The sequence below is a fragment of the Bubalus kerabau genome, chromosome 2, assembly GCF_029407905.1.
Source record: "Bubalus kerabau isolate K-KA32 ecotype Philippines breed swamp buffalo chromosome 2, PCC_UOA_SB_1v2, whole genome shotgun sequence".
NCBI classification, from domain to species: domain Eukaryota; kingdom Metazoa; phylum Chordata; class Mammalia; order Artiodactyla; family Bovidae; genus Bubalus; species Bubalus kerabau.
In genome coordinates this window covers 175,540,000-175,558,254 of record NC_073625.1, presented here as the reverse complement: position 1 = coordinate 175,558,254, position 18,255 = coordinate 175,540,000, and positions in this window count along the sequence as shown.

Genomic DNA, 18,255 nt, shown 5'->3' with positions numbered 1-18,255 from the left:
TACGGAATGAAGCAGGGCAAAGGCTAACAGAGTTTTGCCAAGAAAGAGAACACACTGGTCATAGCAAGCACCCTCTTCCAACAACACAAGACTCTACACATGGACACCACCAGATGGTCAACACCGAAATCAGATTGATTATATTCTTTGCAGCCATAGATGGAGAAGCTCTATACAGTCAGCAAAAACAAGACTGGGAGCTGACTGTGGCTCAGATCATGAACTCCTTATTGCCAAATTCAGACTTAAATTGAAGAAAGTAGGGAACACCACTAGACCATTCAGGTATGACCTAAATCAAATCCCTTATGATTATATAGTGGTAGTGAGAAATAGATTTAAGGGACTAGATCTGATAGAGTGTTGGATGAACTATGGATGGAGGTTTGTGACATTGTAGAGGAGACAGGGATCAAGACCATCCCCATGGAAAAGAAATGCTAAAAAGCAAAATAGTTGGCTGAGGAGGCCTTACAAATAGCTGTGAAAACAAGAGAAGCCAAAAGCAAAGGAGAAAAGGAAAGGTGTAAGCATCTGAATGAAGGGTTCCAAAGAATAGCAAGGAGAGATAAGAAAGCCTCCCTCAGAAATCAATGCAAAGAAATAGAGGAAAACAATAGAATGGGAAAGACTAGAGATCTCTTCAAGAAAATTAGAGATACCAAGGGAACATTTCATGCAAAGATGGGCTCGATAAAGGACAGAAATGGTATGGACCTAACAGAAGCAGAAGATATTAAGAAGAGATGGCAAGAATACACAGAAGAACTGTACAAAAAAAGACCTTCATGACCCAGATAATCATGGTGGTGTGATCACTCACATAGAGCCAGACATCCTGGAATGTGAAGTCAAGTGGGCCTTAGAAAGCATCACTACGAACAAAGCTAGTGGAGGTGATGGAATTCCAGTTGAGCTATTTCAAATCCTGAAAGTGATGCTGTGAAAGTGCTGCACTCAATATGCCAGCAAATTTGGAAAACTCAGCAGTGGCCACAGGACTGGAAAAGGTCAGTTTTCATTCCAATCCCAAAGAAAGGCAATGCCAAAGAACGCTCAAACTACTGCACAATTGCACTCATCTCACACGCTAGTAAAGTAATGCTTAAAATTTTCCAAGCCAGGCTTCAGCAATATGTGAACTGTGAACTTCCAGATGTTCAAGCTGGTTTTAGAAAAGGCAGAGGAATCAGAGATCAAATTGCCAACATCCACTGGATCATCTAAAAAGCAAGGGAGTTCCAGACAAACATCTATTTCTGCTTTATTGACTATGCCAAAGCCTTTGACTGTGTGGATCACAATAAACTGTGGAAAATTTTGAAAGAGATGGGAATACCAGACCACCTGACCTGCCTCTTGAGAAATGTTTATGCAGTCAGGAAGCAACAGTTAGAACTGGACATGGAACAACAGACTGGTTCCAAATAGGAAAAGGAGTACATCAAGGCTGTATATTGTCACCCTGCTTATTTAAATTATATGCAGAGTACATCATGAGAAATTCTGGGCTGGAAGAAGCACAAGCTGGAATCAAGATTGCCGGGAGAAATATCAATAACCTCAGATATGCAGATGACACCACCTTATGGCAAAACTTAAGAGGAATTAAAAAGCCTCTTGATGAAAGTGAAAGAGGAGAGTGAAAAAGTTGGCTTAAAGCTCAACATTCAGAAAACAAAGATCATGGCATCTGGTCCCATCACTTCATGGGAAATAGATGGGGAAACAGTGGAAACAGTGTCAGACTTTATTTTTGGGGGCTCCCAAATCACTGCAGATGGTGACTGCAGCCATGAAATTAAAAGATGCTTACTCCTTGGAAGGAAAGTTATGACCATTCTAGATAGCATATTGAAAAGCAGAGACATTACTTTGCCAACAAAGGTCCATCTAGTCAAGGCTATGGTTTTTCCTGTGGTCATGTATGGATGTGAGAGTTGGACTGTGAAGAAAGCTGAGTGCTGAAGAATTGATGCTTTTGAACTGTGGTGTTGGAGAAGACTCTTGAGAGTCCCTTGGACTGCGAGGAGATCCAACCAGTCCATTCTAAAGGAGATCAGTCCTCGGTGTTCATAGGAAGGACTGATGGTAAAGCTGAAACTCCAGTACTTTGGCCACCTCGTGTGAAGAGTTGACTCATTGGAAAAGACCCTGATTCTGGGAGGGATTGGGGGCAGGAGGAGAAGGGGATGACAGAGGATGAGATGTCTGGATGGCATCACGAACTCTATGGACATGAGTTTGAGTAAACTCTGGGAGTTGGTGAGGGACAGGGAGGCCTGGTGTGCTGTGATTCATGGGGTCACAAAGAGTCGGGACTGAACTGAACTGAATTGAACTGAACCCTTGTTCTAGGATTCAAAGGGACAAAGTCAGAGTAGCAGGAATTTAAGGGCATGGCTTTGACATCAGTGAGACTTGGGGTCTATCCCTAACTCTGCCACCCACTCATGGGGTGACTGAAAAATTTATTTCCCTTTTGTGTCTCAGTGTGGTCATCTGTAATGGGGATCACAGTGCAGCCTTCTGTACAGGGTCTCTGTGAGGATGAACTGCGGGAAGTGTATGCCCAGCAAGCAGCTGGCACTTGCACGCTGACATTACTGGAGTCCCTGCTCCGAGAGCTAGCAGATCCGAGATACCTGTGTTGGTGGCGACATCAGCGATCCCAGGTCATAAGCATGGTTTTCTCTGTTCCCATAGGGTTAGGTTTGCTGGGGATTGCCACCCATATGGCAATGGCACTTTGAGATGGAAGTGGTGAAGTCTAGAGGATGAAGGGACTGGCTCAGAAGGCCACATAAGCCCCCTACCTCCTGACCTGATGGGATGGACCTCTGTGTGTTCCTGGGCATGTAGGGTGATACAACATTACTAACCTTCTCAGTGGATGGCTTTGCTTTTCACTCTGCATCAAGGAACTGAATCAGTTTAGCTGCTTTTATTGCAAATTCTCCAGCTCCAATGTCCACTAAACCAAGGGAAGCCTTTCTTCCCACAGAGTGAAGGCCAGAGGTGGGACTAGAGCACGTGGCATCTCACAACTGCCACCACAGAAACGAGACCCCACGGCACTGTGTTAAGTGTGCTGAACTGCAGCCACCCTCCTTAGGAGCTGACAGCTGCCACCTGCAAGTGAGTATTTCTGTCTAATGAGCTCATGAAGCCTCAAACGCTAGTGAAAACATCCTTCAACATTAATAATGTGATTAGGTGAAATTGGACAGTTATGGCACACTGAATGAAAAAGGGGTTCCCTGGGAATGTGAGATTCAGTGGATTGTTGGAGGTTTGCTTATTTCAGGCAGGACATGCTATTTTGGGGAGCAGGGTGTCACTTCTCCAAGGGAGAGACTTATTGGGTAGATCAAGGGACACTGGTGTCCTTCCCAGAGAGGAACCAATGTGGAGAGGGGGAAACTCAAACTTTCTACAGGGAAGGTGAACTCTGGTCTTGGCAGTCTCATCTGTGAAATAAGAGGAAAAAATGAAATCATCAGGGAGATATCATTATATATATATATATATATATATATATATATATATACATACATATACACACATACACACATATATATACCACGCACATATATATGCTATGTATATATGTATATACCACACATATATATGTGGCATTTTTATAATAAATAAAAATGATGGGATGGAAAGGAAGGTGGGAGGTGGATATTCAGGATGGGAGACACATGTACACCTGTGGCTGATTCATGTCAATGTATGGCAAAAACCACTACAATATTGTAAAGTAATTCGCCTCTAATTAAAATAAATAAATTAGTTTAAAAAAATTGGTGAAGCTCCGTTTATGGCCATTGTTAGAGTAAAGTCTTCCCTGAATGAAATTTTTCAGGTGGGTGGAACTTATGTGGGTTTTCTGGTTCTTTCTTTTATTGAGAAGGCTCTTTACATGCTTCTGCCTTCTTAGACACTGCTTACTGCTTATTGCTTTTTTGTTGTTTTATTTATCTTTTTGTTTCTCTTCACTATGAGGCTGTCAGTTGCTTTTTTTCTTATATTTTTCATTATGGAAAATCTCAAACATATACAGAAGTAGAGAACGTAGTATAATGAGCTCCCATTTATCCAACACCCAGTTTCAATAGTTACCAATTCAGAGCTTGTCTTTTTTTCTTTATCCTCTCTACCCACTTCCTTTCCACCCTGCTCCAGGTTATTTTAGAGTGAACTCCAGCTATTGTATCATTTCCTTGCTAAATATTTCAGGTTATACTTCTGCAAGATAAGGAATAAAAAAAAATAGACACAGTACCATTATCACATCAAAAAATTAGCAATAATTCCTTGACTTCATCAAATGACCAATCTGTGTTCAAATTTCCCTGAATGCTTCATATATATCTTTAATACTTTGTTTGCATCAAGATTGAAGTAAGTGATGAGCTGATGTAAAATTTTAAGTCTCTTTTAATCTACAGATTTCCTTATAAATTTTTTCTCTTGTGATTTATTTGTGAGAAAGTCTGGTCTGGATCTTTTGTCTTGAAAAGTTTATCACACTGTGAATTTTGCTGATTGTATTTGTGTGGTCCAGTTTAATAGTTCCTCTGTTGCCTGTATTTCTTGTAAATTGGAAGTTAGATCTAAAGGCTTGATATATTCAAGTTCAGCTTATAGGACCACTTCACAGGTAGTGCTGTGTTTTATCAGAAAGTATGCAGTGCCTGACGGTCCCTCTGGGACAGTGACGCTCACTGCTTACACTATTAACTCATTGATAGTGGCAAAATGTTGATACATCAGTTCGGTGCCATCTTTGTTTATTAGCTGGAAATGTCTGTAAATAGATGCTTCTCTTTGTCAACTCTACAGTTACCTGAGGGATAGTTCATTTGAGAAAAGCAAATTAATGCTTGATTATTTCCCCCTCTCTTCACTGGTTTTTAAGATATTAGTTTTTCATTTGTATCTTCCAGTGATGACTAGTTTATTTTTGATTTTTATGAACTTGTGGATTGAAATGTATCTGATGATGAAATCTATTCCAGTTATTATCATTATTGAAGCTCAAGTTGCCTCCGCTTGGCCAGCTGGAGCCTTTTTGAGTTTGCTCCTGAGTTCCTTTGACCTGACCCTTTGAGAGTTACATAGTTTCCCTAAAGATTTCGTAGACTTATGAAATCTCTGCCCCAGACTGTTAATCAAGCATTTTTCTAAAGATTCTTGAACTTCCCTGGTGGCTCAGATGGTAAATAATTCATATAGGAAAAATGCATATATATATATATATTGAAGATATACTAGAAGTTAATACTGCAGCTACCAATTAAGTTTTAGGACTATAGAACTACTTAACCTCATTAATCTTTTTAAAAAATTAATTAATTTATTTTAATTGGAGGCTAATTACTTTACAATATTGTAGTGGTTTTTTTTTGTTGTTGTTGTTAAAGCATTTTAGTATATTTTCTCCTATCCTTTTCAATAATTTTTTAAATTTAAATTTATTTATTTTAATTGGAGGCTAATTACTTTACAATATTGTATTGGTTTTGCCATACATCAACATGAATCTGTCATGGGTATACACGTGTTCCCAATCCTGAACCCCCCTCCCACCTCCTTCCCTGTACCATCCCTCTGGGTCATCCCAGTGCACCAGCCCCGAGCATCCTGTATCATGCATCGAACCTGGACTGGTGATTCGTTTCTTATATGATATTATACATGTTTCAATGCCATTCTCCCAAATTATCCCACCCTCTCCCTCTCCCACAGAGTCCAAAAGACTGTTCTATACATCTGTGTCTCTTTTGCTGTCTCGCGTATAGGGTCATTGATGTCATCTTTCTAAATTCCATATATATGGGTTAATATACTGTATTTGTGTTTTTCTTTCTGACTTACTTCACTCTGTATAATAGGCTCCAGTTTCATCCACCTCATTAGCACTGATTCAAATGCATTCTTTTTAATAGCTGAGTAATATTTCATTGTGTATATGTACCACAGCTTTCTTATCCGTTCGTCTGCTGGTGGACATCTAGATTGCTCCCATGTCCTGGCTATCGTAAAGAGTGCTGCAATGAACATTGGAATACATGTGTCTCTTTCAATTCTGGTTTCCTCGGTGTGAATGCCCAGCAGTGGGATTGCTGGGTTGTATGGCAGTTCTATTTCCAGTTTTTAAAGGAATCTCCACACTGTTCTCCATAGTGACTATACTAGTTTGAATTCCCACCAACAGAGTAAGAGGGTTCCCTTTTCTCCACACCCTCTCCAGCATTTGTTGTTTGTAGACTTTTGGATAGCAGCCATTCTGACTGGTGTGAGATGGTACCTCATTGTGGTTTTGATTTGCATTTCCCTGATAATGAGTGATGTTGAACATCTTTTCATGTGTCTGTTAGTCATCTGTATGTCTTCTTTGGAGAAATGTCTGTTTAGTTCTTTGGCCCATTTTTTGATTGGGTCGTTTATTTTTCTGGAATTGAGCTGCAGGAGCTGCTTGTATATTTTTCAGATCAATTCTTTGTCAGTTGCTTCATTTGCTATTATTTTCTCCCATTCTGAAGGATGTCATTTCACCTTGCTTATAGTTTCCTTTGTCGTGCAAAAGCTTTTAAGTTGAATTAGGTCCCATTTGTTTATTTTTGCTTTTATTTCTAATATTCTGGGAGGTGGGTCATAGAGAATCCTGCTGTGATATATGTCAGAGAGTGTTTTGCCTATGTTTTGCTCTAGGAGTTTTATAGTTTCTGGTCTTACATTTAGATCTTTAATCCATTTTGAGTTTATTTTTGGGTATGGTGTTAGAAAGTGTTCTAGTTCTATTCTTTTACAAGTGGTTGACCAGTTTTCCCAGCACCACTTGTTAAAGAGATTGTCTTTTCTCCATTGTATATTTTTGCTTCCTTTGTCAAAGATAATGTGTCCATAGGTGTGTGGATTTATCTCTGGGCTTTCAATTTTGTTCCATTGATCTATATTTTTGTCTTTGTGCCAGTACCATACTGTCTTGATGACTATAGTATAGTATAGCTTTGTAGTAGAGCCTGAAGTCAGGCAGGTTGATTCCTCCAGTTCCATTCTTCTTTCTCAAGATCGCTTTGGCTATTCGAGGTTTTTTGTATTTCCATACAAATTGTGAAATTATTTGTTCTAGTTCTGAGAAAAATACCATTGGTAGCTTGATAGGGATTGCATTGAATCTATAGATTGCTTTGGGTAGTATACTCATTTTCACTATATTGATTCTTCCGATCTATGAACATGGTATATTTCTCTACTTGTGTCATCTATGATTTCTTTCACCAGTGTTTTATAGTTTTCTATATATAGGTCTTTTATTTCTTTAGATAGATTTATTCTTAAGTATTTTATTCTTTTTGTTGCAATGGTGAATGGAATTGTTTCCTTAATTTCTCTTTCTGTTTTCTCATTGATAGCATATAGGAATGCAAGGGATTTCTGTGTGTTGATTTTATATCCTGCAACTTTACTATATTCATTAATTACCTCTAGTAATTTTCTGGTGGAGTCTTTAGGCTTTTCTATGTAGAGGATCATGTCATCTGCAAGCAGTGAGAGTTTCACTTCTTCTTTTCCAATCTGGATTCCTTTTATTTCTTTTTCTTCTCTGAATGCTGTGGCTAAAACTTCCAAAATTGTTGAATAGTAGTGATGAGAGTGCACACCCTTGTCTTGTTCCTGACTTTAGGGGAAATGCTTTCAATTTTTCACCATTGAGGATAATGTTTGCTGTGGGTTTATCATATATGGCTTTTATTAGGGTGAGGTTTGTTCCTTCCATGCCTGCTTTCTGGAGGTTTTTTTTTTTTTTTATCATAAATCAATATTGAATTTTGTCAAAGGCTTTCTCTGCATCTATTGAAATAATCATATGGTTTTTATCTTTCAATTTGTTAATGTAGTGTATCACATTGATTGATTTACAAATATTGAAGAACCCTTGCATCCCTGGGATAAAGCCCACGTGGTCATGATGTATGATCTTTTTAATACGTTGTTGGATTCTGTTTGCTAGAATTTTGTTAAGGATTTTTGCATCTATGTTCATCAGTGATATTGGTCTGTAGTTTTCTTTTTTGGTGGCTCTTTGTCTGGTTTTGGTATTAGGATGATGGCGGCCTCATAGAATGAGTTTGGCAGTTTACCGTCCTCTGAAATTTTCTGGAAGAGTTTGAGTAGGATAGGTGTTAGCTCTTCTCTAAATTTTTGGTAGAATTCGGCTGTGAAGCCGTCTGGTCCTGGGCTTTTGTTTGTTGGAAGATTTCTGATTACAGTTTCGATTTCTGTGCCTGTGATGGGTCTGTTAAGATTTTCTATTTCTTTCTGGTTCAGTTTTGGAAAGTTATACTTTTCTAAGAATTTGTCCATTTCTTCCAAGTTGTCCATTTTATTGGCATATTGTTGCTGATAATAGTCTCTTATGATCCTTTGTATTTCTGTTTTGTCTGTTGTGATTTTTCCATTTTCATTTCTAATTTTGTTGATTTGATTCTTCTTCTCCTTTTTTTTTTTCTTGATGAGTCTGGCTAGTGGTTTGTTTATTTGATTTATTTTCTCAAAGAACCAGCTTTTAGCTTTGTTGATTTTTTGCTATGGTCTCCTTTGTTTCTTTTTCATTTATTTCTGTCCTAACTTTTATGATTTCTTTCTTTCTACTAACCCTGGGGTTCTTCATTTATTCTTTTCCTAGTTGCTTTAGGTGTAGAGTTAGGTTATTTATTTGATTTTTCTCCTGTTTGTTGAGGTAAGCTTGTATTGCTATGAACCTTTCCCTTAGCACTGCTTTTACTGAATCCCATAAGTTTTGGGTTGTTGTGTTTTCATTTTCATTCGATTTTATGCATATTTTGATTTCTTTTTTTTAATATTTTCTGTGATTTGTTGGTTATTCAGAAGTGTGTTGTTTAGCTTCCATATGTTTGTATTTTTGGTAGTTTTTTCCCCCTGTAGTTGACATCTAATCTAACTGCATTGTGATCAGAAAAGATGCTTGGAATTATTTCAGTATTTTTTAGTTTACCAAGGATAGATTTTTAGCCCAGGATGTGATCTATCCTGGAGAATGTTCTGTGTGCACTTGAGAAAAAGGTGAAATTCATTGTTTTTGGGTGAAATGGCCTATAGATATCAATTAGGTCTAACTGGTCCATTGTATCATTTAAACTTTGTGTTTCCTTGCTAATTCTCTGTTTAGTTGATCTATCTGTAGGTGTGAGTGGGGTATTAAAGTCTCCCACTATTATTGTGTTACTGTAATTTCCCCTTTCATACTTGTTAGCATTTGCCTTACATATTGTGGTGCTCTTATGTTGGGTACATATATATTTATAATTGTTATATCTTCTTCTTGGATTGATACTTTGATCATTATGTAAGGTCCTTCTTTGTCTCTTTTCATGGCCTTTATTTCAAAGTTCATTTTATCTTATATGAGTATTGCTACTTCTTCTTTCTTTTGGTCTCCATTTGTGTGAACTATCTTTTTCCAGCCCTTCACTTTCAGTCTGTATGTGTCCCTTGTTTTGAGGTGGGTCTCTTGTAGACAGCATATATAGGGGTCTTGTTTTTGTATCCATTCAGCCAGTCTTTGTCTTTTGGTTGGGGCATTCAACTCATTTACATTTAAGATAATTATTAATAAGTATAATGCCGTTGCCATTTACTTTGCTGTTTTGGGTTCGAGTTTATACACCTTTTCTGTGTTTCCTGTCTAGAGAAGATCCTTTAGCATTTGTTGAAGAGCTGGTTTGGTAGTGTTGAATTCTCTCAGCTTTTGCTTGTCTGTAAAGCTTTTGATTTCTCCTTCATATTTAAATGAGATCCTTGCTGGTTACAGTAATCTGGGTTGTAGGTTTTTTTTTTTTCATCACGTTAAGTATGTCCTGCCATTCCCTTCTGGCCTGAAGAGTTTCTATTGAAAGATCAGCTGTTATCTTTATGGGAATCCCCTTGTGTATTATTTGTTGTTTTTCCCTTGATGCTTTTAATATTTGTTCTTTGTGTTTGATCTTCTTTAATTTGATTAATATATGTCTTAAGGTGTTTTGCCTTGGGTTTATCCTGTTTGGGACTCTCTGAGTTTCTTGGACTTGGGTGGCTATTTCCTTCCCCATTTTAGGGAAATTTTTGACTATTGTCTCCTCAAGTATTTTCTCATGGCCTTTCTTTTTGTCTTCTTCTTCTGGTACTCCCATGTTTTGAATGTTGGGGTGTTTGACATTGTCACAGAGGTCTCTGAGGTTGTCCTCATTTCTTTTAATTCTTTTTTATTTTTTTCCTCTCTGCTTCATTTATTTCCATCATTCTATCTTCCACCTCACTTATCTTATCTTCTGCCTCAGTTATTCTACTGTTGGTTCTCTCCAGAGTGTTTTTGATCTCAGTTATTGCATTATTCATTATTGATTGACCCCTTTTTATTTCTTCTAGGTCCTTGTTAAACATTTATTGCATCTTCTCAATCCTTGTCTCCAGACTATTTATCTGTAACTCCATTTTGTTTTCAAGATTTTGGATCATTTTTACTATCATTATTCTGAATTCTTTTTCAGGTAGACTCCTTACCTCCTCTTCTTTTGTTTGGTTTGGTGGGCATTTATCATGTTCCTTTACCTGTTGAATATTTCTCTGGCTTTTCATATTGATTATATTGCTGTGCTTGGGGTGGTTTTTCTGTATGCTGGAAGTTTGTGGTTCTTCTTTATTGTAGAGGTTCCTCCCTGTGGGTGGGGTTGGACAAGTGGCTTGTCAAGGTTTCCTGGTTAGGGAAGCTTGCATCGGTGTTCTGGTGGGTGGAGCTGGATCTCTTCTCTCTGGAGTGCAATGAAGTGTCCAGTAGTGAGTTTTGAACCTCATTGATCTTACATGTATATGTTTTTTCCTCTCATATTGCAAATACTATTTCTCAAAGTCACCAGATCATGACTCATTTGCTCTACTGCACTCCACATACACAACAGTCTGAGAATAGCAATACAAATCTTTTGGAGTTCTCTTTTTCTTTAAGATATATTTCACTAAGGATGGATGTAGAGTCAAATTGCTGTGTTTTAGAATCACAGGGAATAATCCCTCTCTGTGTGGTTATGCTAACAACTGAGTACAGAGTTAAATTCACTTATTTCATTTTGATTTTAAGGGATTTCTTTTCTAAAATTCAATTTTATTTCATCTTAGGTAAAATATTTACATGGTTTCAAAATTAAATCTCTAAAGCAAGGTATATTTAAGGATAGCTAGCTCTTAATATAAGTAAATCTGTTTTGTGTATTTATAAACCCTCCTTTTGTAGATATTGGTAGCATACTACACATTTTCTCTACCTTGCCTTTCACACTAATACATCTTAGAGATTTTTTCATTGACTCACTTCTTCTTCCTTTTCATGTATGATACCATTTCTTGTCAGTTTCACTCTGCCTATCTCTAGCAATCTACCTTCTACCTTAAAGTGATGAAACTGTGCCCTGGAGCGCAGATCTCCCAGATTACAAAGATTGTGTGTTAATAGGTTCTGAGTAAGGACCCATGGAGCTCTATAGTAAGGAATGAATCTTGTCTTTCTGCTAGGTATTATGGCTGCTGAGCCCCCAACACACTTGTTGCTCAACAAAAAGTAGTTGAATTGTATCAAAATGTTTTAGATATCTTTACGACAAGCAGTCACTGTGCAATAGAAAGCACTACATTCACATCAGACTTATTCATAGCATTTGGTCCCTTTGGCAGCAAAGACATTGGTACTTGAAAATCATTATTTTGTTATTAGAATTTCTTCTGGAAAAACCTATCATTTCTGGGATCATGCAGGCTTAACGATAAAAGCATCATGTGGCAAGACTCATTTGAATAAAAGTATTCCATAAACCAGGATGGGATTCGTTGTTTTTCTTTCTTAACAGTATTTGATTGATTGATCCATCTAATCATGTATTCACTTAATTTATAAAAGCTTTTGTGCATCTGCTACATCCAGACACCAAGTTGGAAGTTGGAACTGAGGAGGTTTTGCTTCATCCTCTCAGCCCACGGACATCATTCCTCGTCTTCATGGAACATTCATACACGACCTGTCCATTCTCAGTCTCAGATGGTGATTCCTTCTTTGATAAGGGCTTTTTTTCATCCAAAAACAGGAGGATAAGGGGATGACAAAATGAGGTGGTTGGATGGCATCACTGAGTCTATGGACATGAGTTTGAGCAAGCTCTGGGAGTTGGTATTGGACAGGGAAGCCTGGGGTGCTGCAGTCTATGGAGTTACAAAGAGTCAGACACGACTGAGTGACTGAAGTGAACTGAAGGGCCTACTGAAATCCTGGGGGTGGTGAAGACTGCTACTGTCTGCAAACAGTTGTTTGGGTGTAAGGACATCTTCAGCCTCAGTTCATCCTGCTGAAAGCATCTGTTCACATCTCATAGTTAAATCTTGAATGGACTCAGGTCCAGTATATTCAGGTCTTCATAAAACACTTGGGCATTTTTTTTAAATGAAAACTTTTATTGGCTAAGCATTAATAATGTAGCTGTTTGTGGCCTGGAAATAATTGGCCCTTTTGTAAGCATAAAACTTTTCTGTTTTCTCCAGCTGACAGGGTCTTCAGTTTTGGGCCACAGCTTGCCTTGGCCTCTGCAGAATCAACAACATATGAACAGACTGGACATAGTATTGCTTTTATAATGCTGGGGTCTTCTGCCTCAAACGATTTGCTTTGAAAGGCTGTTACAAATTGCACACACACCTCAGCCTGCATTTTTTTTTTAAATTTTACTGAAGTATATTTGATTTATAGTGTTAATTTCTACTGTACAGCAAACTGATTTAGTTATACATATACATATGTTCTTTTTCATATTCTTTTCCATTATGGTTTAACAGAGGATATTGAATATAGTTCCCTGCACTTCCAGTAGTCATGTATGGATGTGAGAGTTGGACTGTGAAGAAAGCTGAGCACCGAAGAATTGATGCTTTTGAACTGTGGTGTTGGAGAAGACTCTTGAGAGTCCCTTGGACTGCAAGGAGATCCAACCAGTCCATTCTGAAGGAGATCAGCCCTGGGTGTTCACTGGAAGGACTGATGTTGCAGCTGAAACTCCAGTACTTTGGCTACCTGATGTGGAGAGCTGACTCACTTGAAAAGACCCTGATTCTGGGAAAGATTGAGGGCAGGAGGAGAAGGGGACGACAGAGGATGAGATGATTGGATAGCATCACCAACTCCATGGACATGAGTTTGGGTAGGCTCCGGGAGTTGGTGATAGACAGGGAGGCCTGGCGTGCTGCAGTTCATGGGATTGCAAAGAGTCGGACACGACTGAGTGACTGAACTGAACTGAATTGAATTATACAGTAGGACCTTGTTGTTTATCCATTCAGTATGTAATAGTTTACATCTGCTAATCCCAAACTCCTAATTAATGCTTTCCCTACTTCTTTCCCCTTTGGTAAACATAGTTTGGTTTTTATGTCTGTTAGTCTGTCTGGGTTTCATAAATAAGTTCATTTATTTCATACTTTAGATTCCACATATAGGAGATATCATATGGTATTGATATATCATATGGTACCATATATCATGGGCTTCCCAGCTGGCGCTAGTGATAAAGAACCCACCTGCCAATGCAGAAGACATAAGAGATGCAGATTTGATCTAGGGTCTGGAAGATCCCCTGGAGGAGGGCCTGGCAACCAACTCCAGTATTCTTGTCTGGGAAATCCCATGAACACAGGAACCTGGTGGGCTACAGTCCATGGGGTTGCAAGAGTTAGACACGACTGAAGCAACTTAGCATGCACACATGTAAAAGATATCATATAGTGTTTTTCTCTGTTTGATTTACTTCCCTTTGTATGATAAATCTCTAGGTTCATTTCATTCTTTATTATGGTTGAGTACTATTCCATTGTATATATGTTCCACATCTTGTCTATCTATTCATCTGCCAGTGGATATTTAGGTTGTTTCCATGTCTTTCAGCTTGCATTATTGAACTGCCTCTTGGGGCTACTGTGAGGATAGTCCAAGGAGATAAAGACAAGCAGGAGGCAAGCCCACTAAGAGAGGGTAAAAGTCAGGACACCTCAAAACTGGTATACACACAGACGCAGGTAAACACACACTCACAAACACACTCAGATTCCTAATTAATACAAGTATACACAGATATACACACACACACACATCCATACTCTCACATACTCATGCACATTCACCATAAACACTCATGAAACACACATTCATATGTACATCCACACACTCCCACTTAGGCTCAAATACACACATGCACTCATTCCATTCTTCATCATTATGGAGTTTGAAATTGTTATTTGAGATGGAAGTGCTTCCATTTCCCCACTGCTCTCCTGTCCGCTATGTTGAGAAACCAGACAACTGGATAGAAAATCCGTTATTGCCACTAACTTGATCCTGAGCAGTCCACTGGGTAGCAGGCCCTCTATGGCTCCAACCCAAGGGACCTGTTTTGCAGCAAACTCTAGGCCCAGAGGGCTTCCCTCATAGCTCAGTTGACAAATCATCTGCCTGCAGTACAGGAGATCCGGGTTCAATTCCTGGGTTGGGAAGATCCTTTGGAGAAGGAAATCGCAACCCATTCCAGTAGTCTTGCCTGGAGAATCCCATGGACAGAGGAGTCTGGCAGGCTACGGTCCATGGGTTGCAAGAGTCGGACACGACTTAGCAACTAAGCCACCACCACCACCTAGGCCCAGAACTAGTATCTGAGAATCAAGAGGGAAATGTGATTCTCTGCTCTCCTACTGGAGAAAGTGAGGTAGAAAAAGTGTCTGGGACTTAAGCAAAGTCATCCAGGAAGGTCAGAGGTCCAGAACAGAGTCCAGAAGCTAGTTCCCTTGAAACCCATGGCCAGTCAGGCTTTGAACTGATGTGGCTTTCTCAATTCCCCCAGGATGAGTGGCTTATTTTTAGTTTCTTAACATTCACTACCATTAATGAATCCTGTAATCAAACTCATTAGTTGTGGTTTTCATTATCAAAAATGACCCCTGGAATAAGGCCCCTTACCCTGTTCAGAGGCAGTAGCTGTATATTTTGTGTCTCATTTATCAAACTTTTATGAAGTAGCAATTATGTGCATGCTTCATGATCCAGGCACACTCTGAAATTGCTGGGAATGTAATTTTTCTGAGCACTATTTCATTGCTGCCTCTTTGAGTGACAGAAAATGAAGCTGAGGGTACAAGGGAGATTCTGCCTTCAGAGAGGAAATTAAAGAACTGCCTGCTTCATGCAGGTTCTCTGCCTAGAAGACCAGTTGCATGGACACTTTCGTCTGGACAAAAGGGATCTAAAATTCAGACCCCCACACCCTGCAGGGATGCCTCCCTGTGTTACAACACAGGGAGCCATGAATTACGGCCAAATCAGACCTTCCCTGACTAGCCATCCCTCACTCAGCCCCTCTTTCAGTCTCTTCTTCTCATGAGTTTTGAAGGATCTGGAGAGATGAGGTTTCTAATCACTAAGGATCAATTTCTTCCTCAAAAAACTAAAAATAGAGTTACCATATGACCCAGCAATCCCACTCCTGGGCATATATCTGGACAAAACCATAATTTGAAAGGATTCATGCACCCCAATTTTCATAGAAGCACTACTTACAATAGCCAAGGCATGTAAGTAAACTAAATGTCCATCAAGAGAGGTATGGATAAAGAAGATGTGGTACATATATACAATGGAATATTCAGTTCAGTTCAGTCACTCATTCATGTCTGACTCTTTGCAGCCCTATGGACTGCAGCATGCCAGGCTTCCCTGTCAGTCACCAACTCCCAGAGCTTGCTCAAACTCATGTCCATTGAGTCTGTGATGCCATCCAACCATCTCGTCCTTTGTTGTCCCCTTCTCCTCCTGCCTTCAATCTTTCCCAGCATCAGGGTCTTTTCAAATGAGTCAGCTCTTCGCATCAGGTGGCCAAAGTATTGAAGTTTCAGCTTCAGCATCAGTCCTTCCAATGAATATTCAGGACAGATATCCTTTAGAATGAACTGGTGGGATCTCCTTGCAGTCCAAGGGACTCTCAGGAGTCTTCTCCAATACCACAGTTCAAAAGCATCAATTCTTCAGTGCTCAGCTTTCTTTATAGTCCAACTCTCACATCCACTCATGACTACTGGAAAAAACATAGCTTTGACTGGATGGACCTTTGTTGGCAAAGTAATGTCTATGCTTTTTAATATGCTGTCTAGGTTGGTCATAGCTTTTCCTCCAAGGAGCAAGAGTTTTTTAATTTCATGGCTATAGTTACCATCCGCAGTGATTTTGGAGCCCCCCAAAATAAAGTCTGTCACTGTTTCCGTTGTTTCCCCATCTATTTGCCATGACGCAATGGGACCTGATCCCATGATCTTAGTTTTCCGAATGTTGAGTTTTAAGCCAACTTTTTCACTCTCCTCTTTTACTTTCATCAAGAGGCTCTTTAGTTCTTTGCTTTCTGCCATAAGAGTGGTGTCATTTGCATATCTGAGGTTATTGATATTTCTCCTGGCAGTCTTGACTCCACCTTGTGCTTCACCCAACACAGCATTTCTTATGATGTACTCTGCATATAAGTTAAGTACGCAGGGTGACAATATACAGCCTTGATGTACTTCTTTCCTGATTTGGAACCAGTCTGTTGTTCCATGTCTAGTTCTAACTGTTGCTTTTTGACTTACATACAGATTTCTCAAGAGGCAGGTCAGGTGGTCTGGTATTCCCATCTCTTTAAGAATTTCCCACAGTTTGTTGTGATCCACACAGTCAAGGGCTTTGGCATAGTCAATAAAGCAGAATTAGATGTTTTTCTGGAACACTCTTGTTTTTTTGATGATCCTACTCAGTCATAAAAAGGAATGACATGCCATTTGCAGAGACACTGATGAACCTATAGATTGTCATACAGAGTGAAGTAAGTCAGAAAGAGAGAAACAAGTATTGTATTGTATAGCATTGCTTACATGTGGAATCTAGGAAAAGAGTACTGATAAGCTTATTTGCAAAGCAGAAATAGCATCACAAAAGCAGAGAACAAACTTATGGTTACTTATGGCTGGTGTGGGAGGAATTGGAAGATTGGGATTGACATATATACACTACTATGTATAAAATGAGCTTCCCAGGTGGTGCTAGTGGTAAAGAATCTGCCTACCAGTGCAGGAGACATAAGAGACATGGGTTCGATCCCTGGTTCAGGAAGATTCCCTGGAGGGTATAGCAATCCACTCCAGGATTTTTGCCTAGAGAATCCCATGGACAGAGGAGCCTGGTAGGCTATAGTCCATAGGGTTGCAAGAGTCAGAAATGACTGAAGCAACCTCACATATGCATGCATGTATAAAATAGATAACTAATGAGAATCTCCTGTATAACTCTGGAAAGTCTACTCAATGGTCTATAGTGACCTACATGGGAAGGAAAGCTAAAAAATAGTGGATATATGTATATGTACAACTGATTCACTTTATAGCAGAATCTAACACAATATTGCAAAGCAACTATATTTCAATAAAAATTAATTTATAAAATAATCGTTTTGCATTTTTTCTGAGCACCCCTGGGGGTCTCCTATGTCAAGCCTCTGCCAACTACTGTTCTGTTAACTTTTTTGAGAACCCATTTTGTTTCTTTTCCTCTGACCAATCATTCTACATGTGTGACCCTTCAATGACCAGCAGCATCAGTATCTTCTGGAGTTTTTGGATATGCAAATCCTCAGGCCCCAGCACAAGACACACTGAACCAGAAACTCTAGAGGGTGGAAGCCAGGGGCCTGGCTTTAATAAGCCCTCTAGGGGATTCTGATACTTGATCCAGTTTGAAAACCAAGCTGCAGATGAGGGGAGAAAGATACAGCCAGGGAGTTAGCCCAGGGAGCATTTTTTCAGAGCTGGTCTCAGCTCCATGATGAGGGAGAAAACTGTGCTGTGAGCAGGCTTCCTGGGCAGGAGGGAAGAGAACTGAGCACCTGGATCATATTGGAACCTAGGAGGGAGTGGGAGTGGTGGTGGGGGGTGGGCAGGTAGGCAGTGATAGGTCCTCTGTCCTTGGCACTATGTGAGGTGCTGACCAAGAACAGTTCCTGACCAGTGGGTCTCCAACTTTGCCACATGTTTTAATATTGTGGAGACCTTTAAAAATTCCTGATGCCTGACTCCCATCTTGAGATGTTTTGATTTAATCGATACAAGGGGTGACCTGAAGATTGGGAATTTTAAAAGTTC